Source organism: Amblyomma maculatum, chromosome 11 (assembly GCF_055883805.1).
Source record: "Amblyomma maculatum isolate TAMU_Amacu chromosome 11, ASM5588380v1, whole genome shotgun sequence".
NCBI lineage: Eukaryota > Metazoa > Arthropoda > Arachnida > Ixodida > Ixodidae > Amblyomma > Amblyomma maculatum.
Window position 1 is genome coordinate 82,774,362 of NC_139354.1, and position 6,855 is coordinate 82,781,216.

Sequence of the window (6,855 nt, forward strand, 5' to 3'; positions counted from 1 at the left end):
GAAACAGGCAAACAGTGTATAAAACTGTATTACATACCTTCAGAACTTCCTGTGCGTTGGTTAGCGCTGTGTGCTGGTCCTTGAGAAAAAAAAATAACGACAGAATTATGCCATTTAAACCATGCACTCTTTACCGATCCAGAGATATCACTAAAATTCCGTCACGCATTGAAAACTTTTTCGTTTTGTTTAATACTACAAACAGCTCATTGAATCCATATGTGAAGAGGATGAAAAATGGGTCTTGTTTAAACAGGCCAGTCCTTCTCTGTTCTTAGGGTAACATTATGCTGAGAGTGATAAGGTTGAAATGCAGTATTTTCATGTGCATTTGGTGACGTGGCTAGATAAAGGAATATTCCTCGTGTATCTACGGATGACTTGTGGTTTCCTCACTTCATTTTCATGTTGTAACAAGCTCTCCACTCGAATTTACTGCAGTAATATAGAGATTGTTTAAGGTATTAATTGTTTGTTTTGATCAGCAGTAGTGGTGAGCAAGCAAAAGCCGATAATTTATCACGATTCTAGCTTATTCATGTATTTCAGTTTCATGGTCAGAACTAAAGACAGTATGGGATATATAAATGTTTTTCTTTTTCCTGAATGCTTGATAAAAATCATTCACGTCAATGTGAATCATCACAAAGGAACAGTGGCCGCATAGCGTATCCATAGGTAAACATACCTGTCTCAATCTATAAGTTCCACCTCCTTTTCTAGTTGTGCAGCATCGTCCATGGAAACGGCGCTCGAATTTTCACTACTGTCCCCATTCTTGTGTGTTGTCAAAGCCTCTGCGTTTGCGCAGAACTGGTACGACTTTGCGGGAACGCCTCTTTCACCTGGAATCAGATAGAGTGATTCAGGCTACAACCTCAAAAAACGCTGAAACAAGGCCTTAACGAAGTTTGGGCATTATTTCAGAAAAGCGCAGAGCAGCTGCACATCACGTACACTTTAAAGCCACGCTTGTTGCATAGCACACAAGTCTGAGATGTAGCTAAGACAGGGCTTCACGGAGCCAGGAAAAAAAAAAAAAAACATTCCCCATCATAACCCTTAAGTGCTGTTTTTAGGGACGCATTGCATCGAATCTGGGCCCGGGTCTTGGAAAATTTGGAAAATATCAGCATTCAAACAAAAAGACCAGCACAGCTGTGCGGACTGTGTCAAATTTCGAGGCATGAATGAACACGAGAACACCACTGCCGTGAGATACATATTAAACAAAAACTTAAGCAGGGTCCCAGTTGATTCAGCTTGGACATTCCGCTACTGAGCAAAATATCTGAGCACCCACTGACACAAAGATCGAGGACACGAAAGTTTGAGCAATGGCTGATTTACTTACGCCGCCGCTTCGTCGATCCCGGGAGCGAACGCCTTGCATCGCTAGGACGCACGGGAAGGTTGACGGATGGAACAGCTTCTGGCAATAGCTTTGTTCTTGTACACTGATAATTAAAAAAAAATAGACTAGTTGACAAACAGCCCGCAAAAGCGTCGCTACACGTACAGCTCACCTAGTATCTTGTACACCGGCTACACAGTCTTCCTTTTTGAAGTGCTTACTGCACACTAGTGGCAATGCCGACGGTTGCTTCCCCGTTTATAACTTTATCAATCTAACCTCCTTCAATTTGAACAACTTTGGGTAAAGTGGAAGCTTACACCGGCTTTCTTCCGTGATTTTCACTGCGCACTGAACAATAAGTCACCATGATTATTCGCGGGCGAAAACGAACGAAACGAGCCGGCATCGGCCGGGAGGAGCAGCAGCCCGGCTGGCGGAGTCCTTGCCGTGACGTCAGACTGCGGCGATCGCAGCGGCGCCAGTGTTCGCTCTCGGGGCTAATAGTGGTGCATCGTTCGCTTCACAGGTTACCCTTTAGGTTAGAAGGAGCTACCATAGTTAGCAGATTCTGTCAACTGGGCCAACACATGTGCTTTCCTGACGTCACACAAATGGTCACACACAAGTGTCACCTGTAACCTGCCAAATGCATACTGGCTCTTTTACGCTGCTCTGAAAGCTAATATAACACCACTTTCTTTTTTTTCTTTTGTTTAATTACGCAAGCTTGCCATAAGGCTAATTATAAAAACCCGTGTAAATCATTTTTTGTTAGAAGCAGAAGGCTCGTTTCGCTGTATTGGAGCCTTCTTTCAACCACAATAAATATGTATGGGAAAGCAGAAGAGAGCGCTTCTAGTGTGAAATGTTTTATTGTGTTCTGCTAGTGGGTCAGAGAACTAATTCAATTTAACACTTTCCTGTTAAACATGTTCCTGCACCTAAATCCAGCAGTTAAATCTGGCAAAGAAAACTAGTAGGCTCCGTTCTTGAAAATAATTTTGAGGAAACTGTGAAACATAAGATTTATTGATAAGCATTAGATAGAAATCTGATAAGATTTTGACGGGTCGCAGATTGTTTCTTGTGAAGTGTTCTGTACCGATAATAAATAATAAGTCTGCATTTGAAACCTAATGAAATGTACGAATGAAAATAACTGTGAAGCCATTTGGCATCATTGTGAGGTCTTTTTCTGAATATTTTGTCAGAAATGATTTAAGCTGCCGATGCATCGCAATTTCGATGCTGATGGTTCTTTTGTGCCCTCGAGTAGGTAGCGAAATGTGTTTTGAAAATAATTATCAAGTACAACTTAGCTTTTTAAGTATTTCTTTGCCAAGAACATTTATAAGGCCGTATGGGACGGTAATGTAATGCGCCTTTTAAAAAAACTATGAAGTAATTTCGATTTATTCAGATATGTTTTTGAATATTTTTTAGAAATTGTCTAAGGTATTGATTGCAAAATGTGCCCCTGTTGGGTCTTTTGTGCTCACACGCAGCTAATAATATTGTTTTGAATATAATTTGGAGCCCATTTCACCGTTTGAAGTGTTTTCTTCACCTACGAAAAGTAATAAGGTTGCATGAAATACTTGTCTGTCGCGTTTTAGAAAACAGCTCTGAAACCACTGGGAATTATTGCGAGATATTTTTCTGAATATTTTGTCAGGGATGGTCGCAATTTCTTATGCATCAAAAACTTTGATCATAGTGGTTTTCCTGTGCTCTAGAATAGTTTAACGAAGAGTGTTACGAATACAACTGAAAGTAGAGTTTTGCTTTTGAAGTTTTTTCAGCACACAAAACAAATAGCACACTCGCATCGAAAGCTAATCAAGGGTATTTTAGAAAATAACTGCCAATATATTTCGAATTATTTATATATGTTTTTGAATAGATTTTTATGAGAAATGCTCGAAGCTTCTGATACAGCGCAAAATGTGCCGGTGTTGATTCTGTGCTATCGAGTTGCTAATGAAATGTGTTTAGAATATAATTGTGAAGTGATTATGAACTATAGTGAGATACTTTCGGAACATTTTTAGAAGTGGAATTAGCTCCTTACGCATTGCAAAAGTTTGGTAGTGACGGTTTTTATGATATCTACAGTACATAAGATTGTGGAAATATTGTAGTGCTTTACTGAAAATTAGAATAACTACAAGGTCCGAAGGGAGATCTGCGAATATATTGGCTGATATAGTGTGACAAAACTACATTCAAAACTCGTTTCCCACAACTTGTTGAAATGTGCTGGATATGTGTTTTCGATTATTTTCGATGAAATATCGCACAGAAAATTATGCCTCAAGTGTGGACATATGTTGCCCTGATTGTGTAAAAATTGGTGTTCAAGGGATACATGATAAGCATAAATAATGCAGGATAAAAGCTCTGCTCAGAAAAATACAAAAAAGATGTTAAAGGTGGTTGAAAATCAATGCAGGCACAACCGCGAATCGCCAGATTGAATTCCTGGTAAAAACGTGTTGCTGGCGGTTTACCACAGAAATGCGGTTTACCACAGAAATGGAGCTACCTAGTTCAAGCCTAGCAATTTCGTGAGACACGTATTAAATTTTGATAAAAGCATTGCTAATAACCTTGATAAACAAATACGTCTCTATCTAAGCAGCGTGCGCTTGTTGACTCCTTAGTATATCACATCTTGTTACGAAAATTAGCTTGTGCCTCGTGTTTTGTTGTTCTGCCTCATTTTATGAAAACTGAATTATTTACCGTGACCTTAAGTTGTGACGTCACAAGCAAAAGAAATCAGCATGCAAGGAAGTGTAACCTTGTCATCAATACGATAGATATCAGAGCGCAGCTGCTCTCGGGTGATCAATCCTACATAGTAAGACGCACAGTGTTGCATTAGTCCCTATCATTCGCAGAAAAGGGGCCGTATTAATTTGCTGATGGTGGATGAGTGCATATGAAGGCAGTCAAGCTGGCCCAGCTTGTCATTATGCTTCATGGTTTTGTTTCTTTACTCCCATCCCAGCTCCCCAGCGTGATGTCACGCCTGATAGCCAGTCATAGAAAGCAGCGGCCAATGGGAAATAATATTTTGAAAGAAAATTAAAGATTACGACCCAAATAGGAACTGGTTTCAACTTTTGAAATGCGGAGGCTGAAATGAGCTAACCTGTCTCATAGAATTCAGAGTTATGTTTTGTCCTTAAGAAGAACAAAAATGCGACGTATGATTTGTGGCTTGTGGAAAATGATGACCTACTCAAGGAGCAAAAGATATGGGTGACGCTTAAGCTGCGTGCTTAATTACGGCACGATTATTCTGAGAGGACACTTTGCCTACTTACCGGCTGTAGGCGACTATCCGACATACAAACCCCACTTTTACTAAACCTTATGAACGTTCCTCCATAGACTAGAGGTAGCATGCCTGACTCGGCATCCAAGAACACTAGAAGGTTTCTTCTTATTCTACTTTTCCGGCGGAAATAAGCAACCAAATCAAGTTTTCCAAAGTTTCTGATATCAGTAATTGGACATGTGCGCTGCCGGCTACCAACTTTCAGCGCTACATATAACCTTAATGGGCCGCTCAAAAAGCCAACACCGGACTTTATAGATAGCGAGACCCTTAACACGAGGGTGTTAAAAATGTTTACACTGCGTAAAATCTGCGATAGCACATGAAAGCGGCAGTAGTAGGCCCATCCTTAAAGGATGGTTGTATGGGCTAGGACACACATATAAAGGTTTAGATTGTGGATACTCAACAATCCCCTCGTGCACAGAAGACGGTGAACACCCTCATCTCTTTCACGGGAAGCTCTCGTTCTTCCCGTTCTCTTTCCATCGGAGCTATGATGGAGACGGTGGGGGTTAGAGGGATTGGCACAGGGAGCCAGGATGTCCCTCCTCCTCCTCCCCTCATCTCGATGGAAAGTATCATGTGGTATAAGACGCCGCGGCGTGGAGCGCATGGATGCTGCTAAGACCGAATAACAGTGGGAGATCTCAATAAACAGGTTGGCCCGGTGGCTATGCCTCGGTGTTTCGTTCTTCCCTGGTGCAGACGTGGTCAGATATAGCGGCGTCGGTTTCACCTCAGAGCTGAGACGAGCACCCGTTAGACCCCCCCCCCTCAATATTTCATTCCATGTCCAGGTATAAATGCGGTGAGATCTCGCATGCTGTACCTGGGGTTGTTATGCCAACAAATCATTCGATGCTAGCCTGATTACAAAGCCACCGTTGCATTAAAGACCAAGCTCAATTAACAGACTGGCACTTCTTAAAGAAAGAAAAACTTGCCAAAAATAAATTTAAAGAAGTAAACGCTGATCAGATTGCTTTGTACAAAGCACGTATTTATTAATTACCAAAGGTTCTGCCCTCAAGATGACGCCCCGAAAGGTTTCCTAAAAACGAATACACGTGAAGCGCTGTATCGCTGCCTTAACATATGTGGCCCGATTGCCGAAATGGGCATGGTGTTGCAACTATCCTAGAAGATCCTCGTCCGCTCAAATGTACATTAATTGTACTACTTGCCGAGCTACTAATCTTTTCACTAATCATTATTGTACCTGAAGGAATACATGAATACCTAATTTTCATGTGCTCATGGACTGAACTAGCTTTGCATGATTACTTGCCACCTACGCCTTGTTTCCGCACATGCTGGCAATTATTACTTCTCATGGTATCTACGAACTCATGAAATTAATATGACCTCGTGCATTATGTGCTCTTATATTAAACCAGAGTTGTTTAAGAGGGCTAAAATATGCCAAGCAAATTTTAATTTTCAGCCAGTATATTTTTTTCCTCCGACTCCTTAAAGCTATGCAAAGTGGTGCCATCCTTAATGCCTAGAGCTGTTTAAATCCCCGAGTTAATTTTTACATGCATTTTGCATGGACAAATTCAGGTTGTAATGTATCTGCACGACTCTTTCCATAATAATTCTAACTTATTTCTTTTTTTCTGTTAGCAGTTTCCATCCTGCTTGTGCAAAAAACGTCTACTGTGAATTCACAAGTTTTTAATCTGAGTTGATATTCTTCATTGCAGCTAGGCTGATATTCATTACACCGATTTAGCAAAACCTGTTAGCCGTCTTCTTCATTGATTTAGCTTTGCGTCTGCTTTGGTCAGCCGTTATTATTATAAATTTATTTCTGCTAATATCTGCTAATAGTGCTCTCCGGGTATAGAGAATGACCCACTCCCTACTATGATTATCGGTAAATTATTTGTATATGCCTTCAAGCAGTGTTGAAATAAAGGGTATGAGCTAGTGCTACAGTTAAATGAACGGTCATATAGTGAGGGATCTTTGATCTCTGCCTAGTGAATAATATGTTCTAGTTTTTTATTGCACTGGACGTCACTGCACTATTTTACAACGCATTTGTAAAATGTTGCAACTAACAGTTTTATTTTTTTTTCTGCTCGTTCTTAGCCTGACCATGTGGAAGAGTACTAAACACGACAGTTATCTATTGCATGCCCCG

The 6,855-nt window shown here is 40.7% G+C and overlaps 1 long non-coding RNA gene across 1 annotated transcript; it reads right to left on the reverse strand.

Annotated features, from left to right (window-relative positions):
* Positions 1 to 693: 693 nt before the first annotated feature.
* LOC146174276 (uncharacterized) lies at positions 694 to 1,977 on the reverse strand. The gene is made up of 3 exons (XR_014702006.1): positions 1,527 to 1,977; positions 1,355 to 1,457; positions 694 to 845 (listed from the first exon to the last, which is right to left on the reverse strand). It is a non-coding gene; the product is annotated as an uncharacterized LOC146174276 (long non-coding RNA).
* Positions 1,978 to 6,855: the final 4,878 nt, after the last annotated feature.